Source organism: Lissotriton helveticus, chromosome 3_1, assembly GCF_964261635.1.
Source record: "Lissotriton helveticus chromosome 3_1, aLisHel1.1, whole genome shotgun sequence".
Classification (NCBI taxonomy): domain Eukaryota; kingdom Metazoa; phylum Chordata; class Amphibia; order Caudata; family Salamandridae; genus Lissotriton; species Lissotriton helveticus.
This window is the reverse complement of record NC_136061.1, coordinates 36,844,604-36,867,142: the sequence shown is the minus strand read 5'-3', so window position 1 is coordinate 36,867,142 and position 22,539 is coordinate 36,844,604.

Sequence of the window (22,539 nt, the reverse complement as noted above, 5' to 3'; positions counted from 1 at the left end):
GGGAATGGATGTGTCCCTGGTAGTTCCTGATGCGTGGGGTGTACAGGCTTGAGTCTGGTATGTGTGAACTCGTGAGAGTGAATGCTGCGAGATGGTGTATGCAGCATGTATGTGTCTAGTAGCGAAGCGCCATTTCTAGACATGGCTGTACGTGTGCTGTGAGGGTGCTGGCGTGTGATTGGCTGGAGCTGGCTGGCATGCCAGGCTCCAGGAAGTCTGGATGGGTCTGCCCGGTGGTGAGTGGGAGATTAGCATGAGTGATGTGTGGGAGGAGTGTACCTGTGTCCTGGATGGGCTGGGTTTTCCCCACACAATGCTGGCTCCGCCCCCCTGTGGTGTGTGTAATGACCCAAGCCCTGCCAGTGAATAGAGAGGGTGGCTGAGGTAAACAGAGTACTCAAGAACCAGCTGCGACTGGTTCCGCCCCCACTCTGCACCTTCAGACAAAGGGAAATGCTGTATAAAAATGGGGCTGTGTCCCCACTGAAGTTGTTCTGCTTTTGGATCCTGCCAGAGGGGGCTGTTGCTGCTGCTGGGGCCAGGAGGACCGCCACTTGGGGTGTCTCCCTGCCTGGAGACCCAGTGTGCTGGCTCTGGCCCAGCCTTGCCCCCCTGCCTGCCTCCAGCCCCTGCTGGAGCCTTGTCCTGTCCTCCAGTGCTGGGGAGCACTGAGGACTCCTTGCCTGCAGCCTGAGAGCGCTGCTCTCTGCCCTTTAGCGCTGTGGAGCGCTGAAATCGCCTGCCTAGCGCTTGAAAGCGCTTGATTTTGGCCATAGCGCTGTGAGCGCTGTGTTTTGTCCTGTAGGCGCTTGGGAGCGCCTACCCTTCGTTTCTAGCGCTGCTAGCGCTGGGTGTGCACAGCCGGTGCCCACCCGGCAGCAAATTGCCCCGTGTGGCGATTTGGCGGCGCGGGTGCCACCCCGCTCATTGCCGCTTCGTTGTGCCCGTTGTTGTGGATTCACGAGGGAGCCCACTCCTCGGATCCTGGGAAGCCGCCTGCCTGCCTAGGAAGCGGGCCGCCGCGCTGCCCGCGGCGACCCGGAAGTGGTAAAGCGGCCCGGCCAATCGCAGCGCGGCCCAGGAAAGGCCGACCGGAAGTCCCGCCTCCTCCGACGAGCCGGGGAGAGAGAAGCTGCCGGCCGGGTCCCCGAGGCTCCCCGAGTGGAGAGGAGAGCCCCGGGACGAGAGGAGCCGCACTGCAGCCCGAGCCGGTGAGTGTTGCCAAGAAGCGAGGGGAGGGGCGCCGGGACACGTTGTCGGTGTCCGCCCCCCCCCCCCCCCCCCCCCTGCCCCCCTCAGCAGCGCGACCTCGCGCTCTTGTGTCTAGAGCCAGAGAGGCTCTTAGGGGGCATTTCTCGTCCTGAGTCCCCAGAGGGGGGACTCCAAGCGGCCCCAAGTGTTCGAGGGTCCCCCGTGAGGGGCCCTGACGCCCGCATTATTGTTGAGGAGCCCAGAGAGGCTCCTGGGGGCCATTTTTGTTCATTGAGCCCAGAGAGGCTCTGGGGCAGTAGTTCTGGAAAGAAGCGCCTGAGAGAGGCTCAGGGCGCCATTTCTTGTCTGGAGCCCAGTGAGGCCCCACAGTGCCACAGTGGTGGTTCTTGAGCCCAGAGAGGCTCCAACGTTGCCCTAACCTTCCCTGCACCAGTTGCCCAGCACTTTGTGGGCAACTGCGACGTTTAGGCCCTGACATTGGGACACAGGGACTGTCACAGGTGGTGACTGATCTAAGTTTTGCGCAATGTTATTACTGCACCTCTGAATGTATTGTTTATGCGTCATGTGCCCTTACACCTCTGAATGAATGTTATGCATTGCATCATGTGTTTTCCTCTTACACCCCTACAGGTATTGTAATACATAGGTGGTTGTTTTCTCCCTAGTACAGGTGGTGCTAGTGAGGTCCTGGTTACCAGTGATTACTGGTTGTGCGCTTTATTGTTATATTGTGTGCTATTTTGTGCTAAAGTAATTTTAATTTCTGAAAGTGCTACTTCTGATTCCTGACAGTGGTCCAGGTGGCCCTGTCTTGTAAATAATCCCTTGTAAATTCTGCCCGTGCCTCTGGCACATTGTAAAGTGTGTGTTTTATCTAATGTGTTTTGGTGTAATACAAAGGCTATTTTTATATAACCTTGTGTGGAGTTTCCTTTGTGGTGGGCCTGGGGGTTGTTGCTGGGGTGCGTGCGCAAATACTTAACTTACATCGCCTCCAAGTTTAGCCTTGCTGCTCGCGCCACGTTACCTAGAGGGTGAGTAGGGGTTATCTTGGCGTGTAACTCCCTTGCCCTGACTTGGGTGTGGTGGTCTCTGACTGACTTTGGCGAAAGCCCTGGCCAGCTGGGGATCCCATTTCCAACAATAATTAAATTACCTCCCACCCTATGCCCCTATAAACCCACAACTCGCTACAGAACTAAAAGTGCAAAATGTAGATAATTTTTTTTATAACTACTAAAAATATAAAAAATACAAACAATTCTTGTACACAACATACATCACAGGCATATAAAATATACACAGAAAATACATAACCATAATAAAAAAAGATATTTTTCACAACTGTATTTTTGCAAACGATATTGAAGACTTTGGTATTTGTAAAATCGATATTATTTACCTGAATTCGATATTCTTAACCTCTATATTTTTGCTGTCGATATTTCTGACCCACGATATTTCGAACTTGGTATTTGTGCACCTTGACATTTTGTCCTCGATATTCTGTTTGAACACCGTTAAATATAGCTTAATGATGATACAATATCTTTCCCAGTGCCTCCGCACTTGCCCAATTGATTTCCTGTTTCCAGAATTTAGAGAAATGGTCTACCTTGGGAAACATACCTGGGCCGGGACTTATGTGGAGGGGGGAGTGTCCTCTTGCTGATTCTGAAAGGGGTGCCACCAAGAATGGTGGTTCGATCCCTGTGTACAGCCAACGGAGAACCCATTATGGGGAATGCTTCGATAGTACATGCATTCCAGTGTTTTAACCAAACATTATATACCCACATGATAACACTACCCCAGGACCACCAAGACAACTTTATGGATGACATGACCCCACCATGGGCGGAGGGAGGCAAGCAGAAAATTGTACTCACCCCATCATGCTACAGAAGGTACTGACGGCTGTATAAAGTCTGGCGGATGGCAGGTTCCTCAACTCTAACGGGTTAAGACACGTATGAAAGGTTAGTCCTGAATTAATTTGTGTACTGCACAGTCATTTATAAATTGATACCAGATATGAAGAGAAAAACTGTCTAAATATTGATTAGAAATAGGTGCACTTTCTTGCACCAGTGTTCCCTCGTTTTCATGAGATTAGCGCACATGCATTGCTAGTCCGAAGCTTGAGAGAGGTTTGGTGATGCATTAGGGGGAATGATGCATTTCTTACAGTGACAGTGACCTATTCAGCATAAGCAGTAACAACATTTGTGGACGTGATCCAAGATACCAGTATCTTGCTGCTTTCCATAACGCAAGATTGCAGGTTGCTGATTTCTTCTGATTCAATTTACTAATTTGATCGGTAGATGTTTTGTTGATTTTATTGATCAGGATTTTGTCCCAGCATATAATAAGATAGAAGTTTAATAGGCTGTTATGTTTACATACGTAACAATATGATGTTATAGGAGATTTTAATTAGCCCTAATATAAGATGATTTTTTAATGTTACACTACTTGCTAGAACTTTATCAAATAGTTATAAAGTTAACTTGTGAGTAAATGTGCAGCGAGTTGTAATGCTATTTGATGTTGGAAAGTAAACCCTTACTTGTGAGAGTCTACTGCATTTGTTGAATGATGTGAGAGAGATGATGCAATCTGTCTGTTGGCAGATTGCACTGTACGTGAGATATGGGGTTTAATTTTAGCGGGAACTTTTCATGGAGTTGTTGCAGTTACATGTGTCCATTACAGGTATGGAAATGGGATTTGTTTCAAAAAGAAAAAAAAGCTTTCTTTTCATTTTTTAAGAGTAGGCAGTGGTGCGTGGGACCACTATTCTCACAGAGGAATGGGTCCCAAGGGGGCCCCTTTCCATTTGTAAATGGGTTACCATTTACTTGAAGTAGGTAGAAAAAGTAATTCCATCGATTCTATCGATTTTTAAGAAACCTTCGCGTAAATCCCCCATCCTTACTGTATACAGTACACGGACGGACGGACGGCCCGAAGGAATCTGCCTCAGATGCACCCCCTTCACCATCAACAATCTTAATCAACTCAAGGGACCCTTGTAACAGTTTAGTCGATGAGCAGCTCCCCTGTTCAAACAGATTTGCAATACGAGAGCACATCACTGAGGAAACTCCATCACTCCGAGTAAACAAACAATCTACCACTGGTATTAGCGACTCAGCATCAAGATGTAATTGTGGATCTAGAAATGAGGGCTTGGCTCAGAAAGTTGAATCACTCCAATTGGAGGTGGCATTTCTAAAGAAAGTGGTGGAGCATTTAAATCGTAGGGTTGAGCTCCTCCCCATAGCTACCAAGCCACCATCTCAGCCTCCCCCCCTGCACCTGTTACATCAACAAGTATGTCATTGTCTGATGCTCCCCTGGGGTGGGTGATAGGATTCAAAGTGCGCTACACAATCAAGGCAATGACCCCTCTTCCATGGTCCCCCTCTTAGTACTGTAAGATCTTATGCTGATTCCACAAAAGCCTCAGGGGTTCCACGCGCTTCTTCTAATACAGCTGTGCAGGATAGACCCGCCCTTCATGGGAACCGCAACCCCCCTGGGGATAGTTCGCCAACAGTCGTTATGGTCAAAGTCCCCAAATGCTCTCCTAGGCAAGTTTTTGAAAGCAGTGAATCCCTGCGCAACAAAGCAATACACTGGTTGCGCCATGTGAGGGGATGCAGGTCTATAATTCGTGAAGACATGTTTAGAGTAAGGAGGATTTCATCAAGCAATTCCCAGACAGACTGCATCGAGTTGTTGCTAACCGATGCCGTGCTTGCCAAGCATTTATTGGCTCTGGAGTTTCGTACTTCATCTCCAGAGCACTCAGCCATCCAGATTAGATGCTCTCCAATTTGGTTACCATCTAGACCACGGGTACTCATAGTACGGCCCGCGGGCCAACAGCGGCCCGGCAAGTCTTCCCTGGTGGCCCGTGGACCGTCCAAACATCGTACCCGTGTTTTAATATACATATTTTTTTTTTAAGTGTATCAGCAAACACCCCTGCGGCAGCGCGACTCAAGAGACTCTGCTGCGCGGGAGGGAGACAGGCAGACAGGGAGAGGAGGGAGACAGAGGCAGACAGGCAGGAGAGCGAGGGAGAGCAAGGGAGGGAGACAGAGGCCGAGGGAGGGAGAGTGAGGGAGAACGAGCGAGGGAGACAGACAGTGGGAGAGCGAGGGAGAGCAAGGGAGAGTGAGGGAGGGAGACAGAGGCAGACAGAGGGAGGGCGAGAGACAGCGAGCAAGGGAGGGAGACAGGGGGAGAGCGAGGGAGGGAAACAGGCCGACAGAGGGAGAGCGAGGGAGAGCGAGGGAGGGAGACAGGCAGACAGGGAGAGCGAGGGAGACAGAAGCAGACAGAGGGAGAGCAAGGGAGTGCGAGGGAGGGAGACAGAGGCAGATACAGGGAGAGCGAGGGAGAGCAAGGGAGAGCGAGAGAGGGAGAGCGAGGGAGAGCGAGGCAGAGTGAGATAGAGCGAGGGAGAGAAAGGGAGAGCGAGGGAGAGCAAGGGAGAGTAAGGGAGAGCGAGGGAGGAAGTCAGAGGGAGAGCAAGGCAGAGCGAGGGAGAGCAAGGCTGAGCGAGGGAGAGCAAGGGAGATAGACAGAGGCAGACATAGGGAGAGCAAGGGAGAGCGAGGGAGAGTGAGGGAGAGCGAGGGAGAGGGAGGGAGACAGAGGAGCGAGACAGAGAAGCGAGGGAGGGAGACAGAGCACGGGAGGGAGGGAGACAGAACGAGGGAGACAGAGTGAGGGAGGGAGACCTCAGAGTCAGGGAGGGGAAGGAGAGAGAGGGAGACAGAGGGAAGGAGGGAGAGGGAAGTAAAGAGAGAGGGGGGAGAGCGAGGGAGGGAAACAGGCCGACAGAGGGAGAGCGAGGGAGAGCGAGGGAGGGAGACAGGCAGACAGGGAGAGCGAGGGAGACAGAAGCAGACAGAGGGAGAGCAAGGGAGTGCGAGGGAGGGAGACAGAGGCAGATACAGGGAGAGCGAGGGAGAGCAAGGGAGAGCGAGAGAGGGAGAGCGAGGGAGAGCGAGGCAGAGTGAGATAGAGCAAGGCAGAGCGAGGGAGAGAAAGGGAGAGCAAGGGAGAGCGAGGGAGAGCAAGGGAGAGTAAGGGAGAGCGAGGGAGGAAGTCAGAGGCAGAGCGAGGGAGAGCGAGGCCGAGGGAGAGCAAGGCTGAGCGAGGGAGAGCAAGGGAGATAGACAGAGGCAGACATAGGGAGAGCAAGGGAGAGCGAGGGAGAGTGAGGGAGAGCGAGGGAGAGGGAGGGAGACAGAGGAGCGAGGGAGAGTGAGGGGGGGAGGGAGACAGAGGAGCGAGGGAGGGAGACAGAGCAAGGGAGGGAGGGAGACAGAGTGAGGGAGGGAGACCTCAGAGTGAGGGAGGGGAAGGAGAGAGAGGGAGACAGAGGGAAGGAGGGAGAGGGAAGTAAAGAGAGAGGGAAGGAGAGAGAGGGAGAGGGAAATAGAGTGAGGGAGAGTGAAACAGAGTGAGGTAGAGGGAAACAGAGAGAGACAGTGTTGCGCAATCACGCCAGACGCTCCAGTTGTTTCCTTCTTGATGCCGTTAAGCCCCAACTCCCTCTTGAACTAGTAACTCATCAAGGATTGTAATGTAATGTAATGTAATGTAATACGTATTTATTGAGCGCAGCTGTCACCCAAAAGGGTATCCTGGCGCTGTGACCAAAACATTACTGATAGATGTTACGCATTACACTACTCTTGGGAAGAGATAGCTTTTTAAACCCTTTTTAAAAGCCGCCAAGTCCTGGCAGCTCCACAGGGGCAGAGATAAGGAGTTCCAAAGTTTTGCACTGCAAAACTGAACGACCGGCTGCCCATCCTCACCCTTTTCAATCCTGGGGACAACTACCAGGAAGGCTGAGGAAGACCTCAGCGGTCTTGCGGCTGAGTACCAGGAGAAGAGATCTGGTAACATCACTGGCCCCAGCCTATGTAAGGCCCTAAAAACAAGGCAGGAGGCCTTGAAATGAATCCGTTGCTGAACAGGCAGCCAGTGAAGGTCCGAGAGCGCCAAAGACGATGATGCTGAGCGTGGACGAGAGAGGGCCAGCTTGGCAGCCATGTTCTAAATCCTCTGCAGCTTAGAAACCAAGATGTTAGGGGCTCCTAGAAGCAGTGCGTTGCAGTAGTCTAACCTACTGAGAATGGTACTACGCACCACTTCTGTCCTGGCCGCAGTTGGAATTAACGGAAGAATCTTCCGTAAAGTGCGGAGCAGGAGCATACAGGTCGCCGTGGTTTTATTAACAAAAGCGTCAAGCTGCAGGCTAGGCCCAAACATGACGCCAAGATTACGGGCCGAGTCAGCAGCACTCACTGTGCCCAAGATTGAAGAAGGCCGGAACCCATCCGGTAGAGGGCGAGGCCACCGGTCCAGGGAGCAGTGGAACACCTCGGTCTTCGCTCCATTAAATTGGAGTGAGTTGTGGCGTAACCAATCTGCCATTGCAGTCATGCAGCGGTGAAAGGTTTCCCTCGAAACCGCTTGATCTCCTTCAAATGAGAAAATAAGTTGAGTGTCATCGGCATAGTTAATAACAGATATGCCGAATGACCTAATCAAACTTATTAATGGACGAAGATATAGATTGAAAAGGATCGGTCTAATTGCCGATCCCTGAGGCACGCCCTGCTTTACATTCTTCACTGCTGACCGAAAAGGTGGAAGTGCCACAGCCTGCTGCCTGTTACAAAGATAGGAAGCCAGCCAGTCCAATGCCAGACCAGTCAACCCGGCCTTCTGAAGCCTGCCCAGTAACACTGGGCTGTGGTGTACTGTGCCAAATAACTCTGGTGTACACTTGCCAAATAACTCGTCCTCAAGGGAAAGGGGAAGTGGATAGAGAAACAAACAAACAACACTGGTCTTCGTCCAGTCGCAGTTTCTCTTGGAAGTGTTCCGGATCGGTTTGTATCTTGGTTGCTTGCACGTGATTTCTGAAGTTACACAAAACATACAATGACTTATAAATTCCCCGAAACCTGCTTCACAATTGCAATACTATTAACATGTGCGCAACTAACTGTACCAACCATTTAAAGACAGGCCCTTGCATACACTTCACTGGGATTTGAGGTTATCTTCACTCTTAACTACCTCCTTAAAACAATAATAAAGAGATTCTCAAATTATGTCAAATAAACGTGATTGAACTAAGTTAGTGTGAGTTAGTTGCGAGTTAACTGAAAGAGAACACTATCACTCCATGCACATACCTGGAAACCCAGGTTGACAGCTGGAAGATGGAGTCTGTAATACAAAAGAGAAAAGAAAAAGACACCCTGCACTAGAATATTCTAGTGTAATGTACACCTCTAATATAGTTCGGCTTATTTAACACTAAGTGGTTTGTGTTTCTTTCAGCTTATTAGGTTCATAAGCTAATAGCACACTTAGGTTTGTAACTCACAGGCTCGATTGAACCCCCAAAATAGATATCAAAACTATATCCTAGACAATGCTCAATGTTGGATTGTCTTGGGCTTGTTTACAGACTATATCATATAATTATGCACAATACAAATATGAACACTCTGCGCGAATAGTCTTTAAAAATGTATCGCTTCGTATTTAAAATTAGTGTTCCGTGTTGCTAGGCAACCGTTAATCTTACTGTCCTTCTTTCTTTTTCAGGGTCCGAGTTCCTGTGGGAGGGGCCTACAAGTCTTCCGGAAGATCGTCGAGGTGTCCGCCGATAGCCTGGAGACTCCGAGGAGAAGCGTCCTGGGGCAAAGAAACGGAACCGAAGCACAAGGTGAGGAGCGGGGAAGCGGGAGGTTTGAGGAAGCGGGGCGGAGGAGGATTGAGAGAGGAAGCGGGCAGGGATCGCAGACCGGGCAACAGGATCAAAGGATATGCCGGGAGAAGCTGGGTTGGAGCGCTTGTCGTGAAGAGATGCAAAGAGACTAAGCATCGCCACGACTGCAAGGGCTCCTTTTATGCGTTCGGCAGGCTTTAGTTGGGCATTTGCATAACACACACGCGGATCCCAAACACGTGTTACAGAACCAGAACATTGCTACGTGGAATCTTAACAACAAGCATTGGTACCAACAAATGCTAGCATCAAGGAAACAGGCATGAACCATTAAACCCACACTTGTGTTAAACAAATATTGCGCTGTTGACAGCATGAGCTTGTGTTCCCCTAACAGTCCCCCCTACAAAAGGTCTTTTCACGGGGCGTGGCTTGTCAGGGTGTAATGCATGGAATGATCTAATAAGTCTGGGGGCGTGTACGTCATTTTCTGGTTCCCATGATCGTTCTGAGGGGTCATACCCTTTCCAATCAATAGGGTAATAGAGACGACCTCGTATACGTTTGGCATCCATAATTATCTTAACTTCATATTCGAGGTGATCTCCTACCACAATTGGAGGAGGAGGGTTGTCTGGTCGTGTTGTGGGATCATAAGGCTTCAGGAGGGAAACATGGAATACAGGGTGAATTGCATAGTCTTCAGGGAGACATAACCTTACTGATACTGGGTTTCCAACCTTGTCAATAGAAAAGGGACCAATATATCTTGGTTTTAGTTTTTTGGGACCTTTTACTTGGATATTTCTAGTGGACAATGAAACCATTTGCCCCTCTTTGTACACAGGTGTGGGTATCCTATGTTTGTCTGCTCTATGTTTCATTTTATCTTTGCTCTTAACCCATTGTCTTTTTGCACGCTCTTGAATGTCTAGTAACTTGGTTAGCCTATCTACCACAGCTGGCATGGTTTGCTGTTTGTTAGGTAGGAGAATGGGGAGAGATCAGGGATGTTGTCCCGTCAGGAAATAAAAGGGAGAACAACCCAAGGCTGAGTGTGAGGTATTATTGTATGAAAATTCTGCCCAAGATAACATTTCGTCCCACTGCGTAGTTGTGGTAGACAATAAGCAACGTAAACCCTGTTCTACATATTGATTTACTTTTTCTGTTTGTCCATCCGTCTGTGGGTGGAAAGAGGACGACAAAGCCAGTTCTATTCTTAAATGCTTACTGAGTTGCGACCAGAATCTGGACACGAATTGAGGGCCCCTGTCCGAAATAATTTTGCTTGACAAACCATGCAATTTTACAATGGTTGACAAGAAAATGGTACTAAATTCTGTTGCTGTTGGTAGTTTTGGTAACGGAATGAAATGTCACATTTTGGATAGCACATCTACTACTACTAAAACTGTAGTGTAACCATTAGACTTAGGTAGATCCGTGATAAAGTCTAAACTAATGGTATGCCACGGTTGTGGAGGGAGATCTATAGGACGGAGTAATCGCATGGGAGGTGTATGCAATGATTTCTGTCTTGTACAAACAGGACAAGCTCTGATGTATTGTTGGATACCAGGAATCATTTGTTCCCAACAGAAATAACGTTGACATAAGTCTAGTGTTTTGTTTACTCCTGGATGCGCAGCCATAGCCAAATCATGATTCCAGTGTGTTAGAATTGGGGGTCTCTGGTTGGCGCAAGTATTCACTTGTGACAAACAGGGACCCTCTCCTCTAGTCAGGGCAAGGGAACTACCCTTTAAGAATAACCCCTGCTCACCCTCTAGGTTGCATGGCGCGAGCAGTCAAGGCTAACCCTCAGGGCGCATTAGTTAAGCATTCACAATCACACACAAAAAATAAATAACACTGATCCCCCCACAAATGGACACCAGGCTGTATTTATATAAAAATACGTAGACTTTATGTAAAAGATAGCAGTTTTGTAGACTTATCACAAGACCTTAAATAACATTAACTTAGGATGCACACAATACTTTCTGTTTTGAGGATATAGGCTTTTGTAAGTGTCTTTACACCATGAAGAACGTTTCAATAGTGCCCAAATGAGTCTTTCATATGCTGTTTCAATAATGCTAGATGAGGCTTCTTTAGACGTTTTACTGATGCAAAAATTAGGCTTTCTTATCACGTTTCAATGATGTCAAAATTAGGCTTTCTTATCAAATACTTCAGTGAGGTAAAACGATGCTTTCTTTAAAATGTGTGTTTGGATCAGGAATAACACTTTTAAATAATTTGGTTAGGCGTTTCTTATGCGTTGTTCCTACAGCAAAGCCTCTCTTCTGCACTCAAAATGCAGCGTACAGTACCTTTCGTGATGTGGCTGGTGAGGCCAGTGTTGGCGTCCTGGGCAGTGGTCCGATCCCCCTTTCAGGCGGCAATGCGGCACGGAGGCGGCCTGTACTCAGCATACAGCACGGCTATCCCTTGTGCGGCGCGGCTATGGGCAAGGGGCGTACTGTGCAGGGATCCGATCTCCCCCAGAGGTGGCAATGCGGCACGGGGCGGCCTGTACTCAGCGTACAGCGCGGCTCCCCCTTGTGCGGCGCGGCTTCGGGGACAAGGTGCGGAATGAAGGGTTACACTCTGGCATGCGACACAGTCCTCAGCCCGCTTTTCCAAGGAGGGGCGAAGGGGGTACGCTTCAGGCGTATGGCACGGACCTCAGCTCACTCCTCGAAGGTTGGTTTGATGTTGGTACGCTCTGGCGTACGACGCGCATTGCAGTCAGCCGAGTCTGGAGCAGGGAAACGCTGCTTCCCAGGACAGCGCAGTGCCGGGGAGAGAATACACGGCGGTGTACTCGGCAACTCCACAGGCCAAGGGGGCAATCTCGGGAATACTTCTCCCCAGTGGGGATGCAGCCGCAGATCAGGGCGTCCTTCAGGAGGGCGAGGTGGGTGTGGGCAGCCCGGCTTCACAGTGTGAGCGCGGCTCGAAGCAGAGCGGGTCACACGAGGCTGGCGGAAACAGGACGGCCTCGCAGCAGTCCCAGGGTACAGGACGCACGGCTGGGGGCTCCAACAGCAGGGGGAGTGTGCCCGCAGTTTCTTCACGGCTCAGATACAGGCGGGCACTCGGCTGGCGGTTCCAGCAGCTGGACTGTCGGCGGGGGCTGTGAGGCTCAGGCCGTGGAGGGACACAGCGAGGCAGGTGCGGGGCGGCCCTGGGGTGACACAGTGCGGCGGCGGCTGCAATCAGCGGGGCACATGGTGTCGGGCGGCAGTGGCACGGACTCGGGGACACGTCCAGGCCCAAATCAGGATTTATGAGGCTCACAGCGACGGCGTTCAGTGGGGCACTAGCGTAGCTCAGCCCAGCAGCTCGGTTCGATGAGGGAGAGAGAGCCCAATGGACCTGGGGCTCAGTTCAGGGGGCCAGCTCGCTTCCAGGCCCATGGAGATCAGCCTTGAAGCACAAGTCTTTGGTAGAAAGTAAAAATAAAGCAAAGTCTTTCAGCAGAGTTTCCTCCTCTCCTTTGGCAGCAAGGTTCCCACTGTTGGTCAGTCCCCCAGGACAGGGACAGTCTTCCTCTTACAGCTTCCTTGGTTCCTTCTCCTCAGGCAGAGGGGGCGTCTTGGTTCACAAGCAGGATCTAATTTACAAGGAGCAGGGCTCCTACTTTTATACCACATTTCTTTTGTTCTTGCAGGCCAGGGGGGCCTCTGCATAACCTCATTCAGTCTCTGAGTACTCTGTGGGTGTGTTCTGGCTTCTTCTTTCAGTGTGAGGGGCAGGCACATCAGACGCTCCACAGGGAGGTGGAGCCAGCATTGTGTGGACAGGGGCAGCCAGGAGTACCTTGATGACAGTGCTTCGCCCTTCCTGGGCCAGGTGCAGGCTGAGTCATCAGTCGTTCCCCAGGGGGGTGGAGCCAGCATTGTGGTGGCAGAGCACAGCCTGATTACGAGTCCAGGGGCACTCCTACCTCCCACTAAGGTGTAATCCTTGCATTCACCACCTGTCATCCCCCAGCCCTGTCACTCACACATCCCAGACAGTCCGATACACATACCAGCAGAGGCGGGCTGAAATGGTTAGGCAAGCAAATGCTAACTTTCTAAAAGTAGCATTTGCAAACACAGGATATTAAAATAAACTTTACTAAAAGAAGAATTTTATTATTCTGAGTTCATACTAAACATTAATTTCTACCATGTTCCCTGAGCCTGCTGGGATTATAGAGTGTAATAATTCCAGCAGCCCATTTGGCCTAAAGGGGACAGGTAGCCTTACAATAGTGAAAAACGAATTTGGCAGTAATTCACTATTAGGACATGCCACACTCAGCAGAGCATGTCCTACCGTACACTTACAATGCACCCTGCCCTTGGGCCTACCATAGGGGTGACTAATATGAAGTTAAGGGCAGGTTTGGGGCTGGCAAGTGTGTGCACTTGCCCAGCCAGCATGACCGTACCAGACTGCACGCAGGTTCTGCAATGGCAGACCCTAGACACATTTTAAGGCTGCTTCTGTGGGTGGCGCAACCAGCGCTGCAGGCCCACTAGCAGTATTGGCACTTACAAGCCCTGGCACTCCTGGTGCACTTTACTGGGGACTGACAGTAAATCCAATGAACCAACCAGGAATATCAATCACAGTTATACTTTACATAGGGAGCACTTGCACTGCGGCACGGATTGGCCGTGGCGCAGTGCCCTGAGCGGCGGACACCAGCAAAAACATCTGAGGCACATCAGCAAAACTCATGCCAAGGTGCCAGGTCTAACACGTGTCCCCTCCAGCCGAAATGTGGGGAGAACTACCCTTCCCCAAGGAGTTCCTCATCACTAAGGCGGAAAAACCTGGACAGACCATCAGCATTGGCGTGATCTGTGCCAGGGCGATGTTCCACCATGAAGTCAATACCCTGTAGGGAGATGGACCACCTCAACAGTTTTGGGTTCTCACCCCTCATCTGCATCAACCATCTGAGGGGCCTGTGGTCTGTCTGAACCCGGAAGTGAGACCCAAACAAGTAGGGTCTTAGCTTCTTCAGTGCCCAGACCACAGCAAATGCTTCTCGCTCTATTGCACTCCACCTACGTTCCCGTGGAAGTAACCTCCTACTGATGAAGGCTACAGGTTGGTCAAAGCCCTCCTCAGTCATTTGTGGGAGAACAGCCCCTACACCATACTCTGAAGCGTCTGTTTGCACTAGAAATTCCTTGGAGAAATCAGGAGCCAATAGCACGGGCGCCGTGCACATGGCAGTTTTCAGGGTGTCAAAAGCCTTCTGACAGGTGTCAGTCCAAATCACATTCCTGGGCTGCTTCTTGGAATTCAGCTCTGTCAAGGGGGTCACAATAGTGCCATAGCCCTTGACAAACCTCCTGTAGTACCCAGTGAGCCCCAGGAAGGCTCTCACTGCAGTCTGGGTCCTGAGGGGTTCCCAAGCCAGGATGGTCTCAATTTTGGGTTGCAAGGGTGCCACCTTGCCACTCCCCACTTGGTGTCCCAAGTACACCACTGAACCCTGCCCAATCTGGCACTTGCTTGCCTTGATTGTGAGGCCTGCCTTGCGTAGGGCCATCAACACTTCCCAGAGGTGCCGCAGGTGTTCTGGCCGGGTGCCACTAAACACTGCGATGTCATCCAGGTAGGCGGACTGAACTCATCCAGCCCAACCAACACCTGGTTGACCAACCTCTGAAAGGTGGCAGGGGCATTCTTCATTCCAAATGGCATAACCCGGAACTGGAAATGCCCATCTGGTGTAGAGAATGCTGACCTCTCTTTTGCCCCATCGGTCAAGGCGATCTGCCAGTACCCGACGTTAAATCAAATGTGCTGAGGAACCGGGCAGCCCCTAGCCGATCAATGAGCTCATCAGCTCTGGGGATAGGGTGCGCGTCAGTCTTCGTGACCGAATTGAGTCCTCTGTAGTCCACACAGAACCGGAGTTCAGGTGTGGCTCCCGGCGCAGCAGCCTTTGGGACCAAGACCACGGGGCTGGACCAAGGACTGCTGGAGGACTCAACCACCCTAAGAGCAAGCATTTTGGAGACCTCCTCCTTGATGCAGGCCCTGACCCTGTCAGTTACTCTGTAGGCCTTATGCCTCACAGGTAAGCTGTCTCCTGTATCCACATCATGGACGCACCAATCTGTGACACCAGGAACCAGGGAGAACAGATCTGGAAACTGCCCCAGCAATTGGCGGCAGTCTTCCTGTTGCTCAGGCGTCAGGGTGGGTGAGAGGTTAACTACATCCACTGACCCATCTTTCTCAGAAGCTACCAAGAGGTCAGGAAGGGGCTCAGACTCCTCCTCCATTCCATCATCAGTTGCCAACAGCAGTTCAAAGGGGCTGAACCCTAGGGACTTCTGTGGCACCTCATGGTATGCAAAGAGAAGGCATGGCAAGAGGACGTCCCACTTACGCCTCATTGGACCTTCCAGGCCCATGATCATGCCTTTTAGGGTTCGGTTGAATCTCTCAACCAACCCATTTCCTTGGGTATGGTAAGGGGTGGTGAACTTGTAGGTTACACCACACTCTTGCCACAGGGACTTCATATACTTGGATATGAAATTGGTCCCCCTGTCACTCACCACCTCTAGAGGGAATCCTACTCGTGAGAAAATTCCCATCAGTGCTCGTCTCACCACGTGGGCCGTCACTGTCCTCAGAGGGATGGCTTCAGGGTACCGGGTGGCATGGTCCACCAAGACCAGGATGAACCTGTTGCCCATGGCTGTCTTGGAGTCCAGAGGCCCAACAATGTCAATACCCACTCGCTGGAATGGCGTACTGACCACTGGGAAGGGTTGCAGAAGGGCCTTGTGCCTCCCTCCGCTCTTACCACTTGCCTGGCAAGTCTGACAGGATCTACAATGAGCATCTGAGCTCTTGTGCATTTGGGGCCAGTAAAAGTGGGTGACAAGCCTGTCATAGGTCTTGTCCATCCCCAAATGTTCTGCTAACGGCACATCATGAGCCAGCCCCAGTAGGAAGGCTCTGAACTTCTGGAGTACCACCAGCACACGGGCTGACCCAGGTTCAGCAGCCTTAGGCTCTGAATACAGGAGGTCATTCTCCCAGTACACATAATGTGTCTTGGCCTGAACACCATTGGCCTGGACTGCAGCCTGCTGCCGCATACCCACGAGAGAAGGGCATTCTTTCTGCTCCCTGCAGAATTCCTCCCTGGAGGGGCCTCCTTCTTGCTGCCAATGGGTCAGCTCAGGCAGGTCCCCCAGTTCAGCAATCTGTTCCCCTGTAGGCTCCAGGGCATCCCCCTCAAGGTCTGCTTCCTCCTGGACCGTGGGAACTTCAGGGGCCGGTTTCCCGTGCCCCTGCGCCTTCTCCCTAAGGCCGGTTCCTGGACCTCTCCTTCAGGCCCCAGGATCTCTTGAGCACCCCTACTGGCTGCCATTGACCGGGTGGTCACGCACGCCCAGTCAGGCAGACCCACCATCCTCAGGTGAGTCGCCTTCTCCACCTTTCCCCAAGGGGAGTCCTCCAAGTCATTCCCTAGCAAACAGTCTTCAGGCATGGCTTTCCTCACACAGACCTGCAGAGTACCAGAGACCCCCCCCCCCACTCGAAGGGAACTTGAGCCATCGGACACTGACTCTCCGAATTATCAGCATTGATAACCCTACAGTAGGCATGGGGTACAACCTGCTCTTGAGACACCAGGTGCTGCCTCACTGCAGTCACACTGGCTCCTGTATCTCTAAGAGCCTCAGCTTTGTTACCATTGATGGTCACCACCTGCCCATATTGTTTAGTGTTAGAGGGCAGGTAGTTCTCAGGGACCATCTCACTGTCTCCTAGCAAGACTAGGGTCATCTGGACAGGATCTCCACTCCCAGGGACTACTACTTCTTCCCCCAAATTAACACTAGTTACTTGCCGGGGTGGAGCACCAGTGGGTGCTGTTTTACCAAACAGGCGACACTTGGGGTCACTGGCAATGTGCCCCGGGTCACCACATCTGTAACAATTGAAGGGCCCCTTTGGAACAGGTCTACCTGTCGGAGCCCCGTTCTGCTTTGGGGGTGGGGGAGGCTGAGAACCTTTCGGCTGGTTCCCTTGGGGATTACTTTGGGGGCCTTTAGGGAACCCTTTCTGTTTACCCCTGTCCCCCCCACTCTTCTGCTGGGGACCCTGCCCACCCTTGGCGGAGTCTCCCATTGGACCCTTGTGGACCCTGGTGCTGAGCCAGCGGTCCGCCTCTTCAGCAAGCTTCCTCGGGTTGGACAGCTTGCTATCAATCAGGTGCTGGCGTAGCTCAGGAAAACAGTGTTCAGACAAGTGCTCCCATGCAATTAAATCAAGAAGCCCCTGAAAATCATTCACTTTGCTACCCGTCACCCAACCAGCCAGTGCTCTGCAAAAAAACAGTCACATACTCCACATACGTGTTCCCAGGATGCTTTCCATACCCCCGGAACTTCTGTCTGTACATTTATGGGGTAAGCCCATACCTGGTCATTAAGGCCTCTTTCATGCGGGGATAGGACTTCTGTTCTTCAGTGGGCAAATCTAGCAGGGTGTCCCGCCCTTCGCTAAGGAACCTCCCCCACAACCCCGCTCCCCAATCCTTGTCAGGGACCCGGTGGGAGGACATGGCTACCTCATATGCCCTAAACCACTGTCCTATGTCATCCCCCTTAAAGAACTCCTTAACTACATCTTTGGGTATGTACACCCTGGACTCTACCTGCACCGGCGTCGTGCTGCCACCAGAAGGAGTTGTGTCCAAACTTTTCGCCTTCAGCTCCAACTCCTTCAATTTCACTTCATGTTCCAACAGGATTTTTTTTCCTCTATTGCCAATATTTGTTGTATGAAAAATGAGAGGATAGTAGTGTTCCCGAAGGAAGTGTCCGCACTATTCTATAGGCCACAAATATATATCTTGAAGTGGTACACGAGACGTTAAAGAAAAAAAGAACAATAGAAACAGTATTGATGTCTTGGGTGCTAAAGAAATTCTATGCACCTACTATCCAAAGGTGCTGTAGGCTAACACAGAAATGTTTGCCAAAGTCAATCTATATGGGGAAATTCTAATTACAGCACTCCAAATTAGTAAGGATCAATGATGAGCTCTAGTATATAGCCCTCAACACTCAAAATTTTATACAAAAGATTGTAGAGTGTTAAACAAGCAACCACAAATACAATTCAAAAAAGCAATTTTTTATATGTAATAGGGAATCAACAATTGTCACGCCAATATAATTCGAGGTCCAAGTCTGTGTTCTTCAATATTTCTTTATTCAAAATTTCATAGAGACTTTCCGAGCATATTGTTCGCCAACACGTGTTTTGTCTCACACTGAGATTTTAATTTTAATTTTTGTCTGCTTATAGGAAGTGCCTCTTGTGATTTGTTGAAGTTCTTATGTATTTGTGTAATGTTCTAGTGTTTTATATACGTGTCATTGCAGCACTGTCTATGCTCTTTTTATATTATGTAAATATTTTCATATGTGAGTCATCTAAATGTTTGTATTTAATACTTCCAGCCTTGATAAAGTCTCAGTGTGAGACAAAACACGTGTTGGCGAACAATATGCTGGGAAAGTCTCTATGAAATTTTGAATAAAGAAATATTGAAGAACACAGACTTGGACCTCGAATTATATTGGCGTGACAATTGTTGATTCCCTATTACATATAAAAAATTGCTTTTTTGAATTGTATTTGTGGTTGCTTGTTTAACACTCTACAATCTTTTGTATAAAATTTTGAGTGTTGAGGGCTATATACTAGAGCTCATCATTGATACTTACTAATTTGGAGTGCTGTAATTAGAATTTCCCCATATAGATTGCCAATATTTGTTGCTCCATCTGTCCATTAAGTTTTGCCATCTCCACTTCATGTGCCCTGGCTGCTGCCCTGTCTGCCAGCTCCTCTGGCGACAGGACTGCGCCAACTCCATGGCCGTTTTCTGGGGGTACCATTTCCCCCCCCATTCCCAGGTGCCCTTGACTCAATCCAGGCCCTCAGCGCCTTTAGGTATTGAGGTTTGTTTCTAAATCCAGTTTTGGTGACTCCAAATTTTTCACAGAAGCCCTTCAGTTGTGGTACTGTGTAGCTTTCTAGCCTCTCTTCTTCCCACTCTACCTCTTCTATTCCACTTCCACCAGAGGCTATGGATGCTGCCTTTCCTCCAGACTTTGAGCCAGGCATGATTCACAACAAAAATGGAGATTCCTCAGCAATTCCAAAAATAGAAAAACGAACTCAACAGTATGTGGCTATGTTATAGGTCTGCTCTCACTATGTGGTGATCAATAATTTACTGTATATAAATTATGAATGAAAATTCTAAATCCTCACCGCTGCGTCCAATGTTAGAATTGGGGGTCTCTGGTTGGCGCAAGTATGCACTTGTGACAAACAGGGACCCTCTCCTCTAGTCAGGGCAAGGGAACTACCCTTTAAGAATAACCCCTGCTCACCCTCTAGGTTGCGTGGCGCGAGCAGTCAAGGCTAACCCTCAGGGCGCATTAGTTAAGCATTCACAATCACACACAATAAATAACACTGATCCCCCCACAAATGGACACCAGGCTGTATTTATATAAAAATACGTAGACTTTATGTAAAAGATAGCAGTTTTGTAGACTTATCACAAGACCTTAAATAACATTAACTTAGGATGCACACAATACTTTCTGTTTTGAGGATATAGGCTTTTGTAAGTGTCTTTACACCATGAAGAACGTTTCAATAGTGCCCAAATGAGTCTTTCATATGCTGTTTCAATAATGCTAGATGAGGCTTCTTTAGACGTTTCACTGATGCAAAAATTAGGCTTTCTTATCACGTTTCAATGATGTCAAAATTAGGCTTATCAAATACTTCAGTGAGGTAAAACGATGCTTTCTTTAAAAAGTGTGTTTGGATCAGGAATAACACTTTTAAATAATTTGGTTAGGCGTTTCTTATGCGTTGTTCCTACAGCAAAGCGCCTCTTCTGCACTCAAAATGCAGCGTACAGTAACTTTTGTGATGTGGCTGGTGAGGCGAGTGTTGGCGTCCTGGGCAGTGGTCCGATCCCCCTTTCAGGCGGCAATGCGGCTCGGAGGCGGCCTACTCAGCGTACAGCGCAGCTCTCCCTTGTGCGGCGCGGCTTTGGGCAAGGGGCATACTGTGCAGGGATCCGATCTCCCCCAGAGGCGGCAATGCGGCACGGGGCGGCCTGTACTCAGCGCACAGCGCGGCTCCCCCTTGTGCTGCGCGGCCTCGGGGACAAGGTGCAGAATGAAGGGTTACACTCTGGCATGCGACACAGTCCTCAGCCCGCTTCTCCAAGGTGGGGCGAAGGGGGTACGCTTCAGGCGTATGGCACGGACCTCAGCTCACTCCTCGAAGGTTGGTGCGATGTTGGTACGCTCTGGCGTACGACGCGTATTGCAGTCAGCCGAGTCTGGAGCGGGGAAACGCTGCTTCCCAGGACAGCGCGGTGCCGGGGAGAGAATACACGGCGGTGTACTCGGCAACTCCATAGGCCAAGGGGGCAATCTCGGGAATACTTCTCCCCAGTGGGGATGCAGCCGTAGATCAGGGCGTCCTTCAGGAGGGCGAGGCAGGTGTGGGCAGCCCGGCTTCACAGTGTGAGCGCGGCTCGAAGCAGAGCGGGTCACACGGGGCGGGCGGACACAGGACGGCCTCGCAGCAGTCCCAGGGTACAGGACGCACGGCTGGGGGCTCCAACAGCAGGGGGAGTGTGCCCGCAGTTTCTTCACGGCTCAGATACAGGCGGGCACTCGGCTGGCGGTTCCAGCAGCTGGACTGTCGGTGGGGGCTGTGAGGCTCAGGCCGTGGAGGGACACAGCGAGGCAGGTGCGGGCGGCCCTGGGTTGACAGTGCGGCGGCGGCTGCAATCAGCGGGGCACATGGTGTCGGGCGGCAGTGGCACGGACTCGGGGACATGTCCAGGCCCAAATCAGGATTTATGAGGCTCACAGCGACGATGTTCAGTGGGGCACTAGCGTAGTTCAGCCCAGCAGCTCGGTTTGATGAGGGAGAGAGAGCCCAATGGTCCTGGGGCTCAGTTCAGGGGGCCAGCTCGCTTCCAGGCCCCTGGAGATCAGCCTTGAAGCACAAGTCTTTGGTAGAAAGTAAAAATAAAGCAAAGTCTTTCAGCAGAGTTTCCTCCTCTCCTTTGGCAGCAAGGTTCCCACTGTTGGTCAGTCCCCCAGGACAGGGACAGTCTTCCTCTTACAACTTCCTTGGTTCCTTCTCCTCAGGCAGAGGGGGCGTCTTGGTTCACAAGCAGGATCTAATTTACAAGGAGCAGGGCTCCTACTTTTATACCACATTTCTTTTGTTCTTGCAGGCCAGGGGGGCCTCTGCATAACCTCATTCAGTCTCTGAGTACTCTGTGGGTGCGTTCTGGCTTCTTCTTTCAGTGTGAGGGGCAGGCACATCAGACGCTCCACAGGGAGGTGGAGCCAGCATTGTGTGGACAAGGGCAGCCAGGAGTACCTTGATGACAGTGCTTCGCCCTTCCTGGGCCAGGTGCAGGCTGAGTCATCAGTCGCTCCCCAGGGGGGTTGAGCCAGCATTGTGGTGGCAGAGCACAGCCTGATTACGAGTCCAGGGGCACTCCTACCTCCCACTAAGGTGTAATCTTGCATTCACCACCTGTCATCCCCCAGCCCTGTCACTCACACATCCCAGACAGTCATATACACATACCAGCAGAGGCGGGCTGAAATGGTTAGGCAAGCAAATGCTAACTTTCTAAAAGTAGCATTTGCAAACACAGGATATTAAAATAAACTTTACTAAAAGAAGTATTTATTATTCTGAGTTCAGGCATACTAAACATTAATTTCTACCATGTTCCCTGAGCCTGCTGGGATTATAGAGTGTAATAATTCCAGCAGCCCATTTGGCCTAAAGGGGACAGGTAGCCTTACAATAGTGAAAAACGAATTTGGCAGTAATTCACTATTAGGACATGCCACACTCAGTAGAGCATGTCCTACCTTACACTTACAATGCACCCTGCCCTTGGGCCTACCATAGGGGTGACTAATATGAAGTTAAGGGAAGGTTTGGGGCTGGCAAGTGTGTGCACTTGCTTAGCCAGCATGACAGTACCAGACTGCACGCAGGTTCTGCAATGGCAGACCCTAGACACATTTTAAGGTTGCTTCTGTGGGTGGCGCAACCAGCGCTGCAGGCCCACTAGCAGTATTGGCACTTACAAGCCCTGGCACTCCTGGTACACTTTACTGGGGACTGACAGTAAATCCAATGAACCAATCAGGAATATCAATCACAGTTATACTTTACATAGGGAGCACTTGCACTGCGGCACGGATTGGCCGTGGCGCAGTGCCCTGAGCGGCGGACACCAGCAAAAACACCTGAGGCACATCAGCAAAAAGTGGAAGGGAAACTCACGCCAAGGTGCCAGGTCTAACACAGTGCATGACCTTTTCTTACAAGTCTTTGGTAGTGATGAACAGTTTGTCTTGATGAAAGAAGAACCCTTCATTAATCGTATTGTTCTTCTTGGATAGCCATTCTTG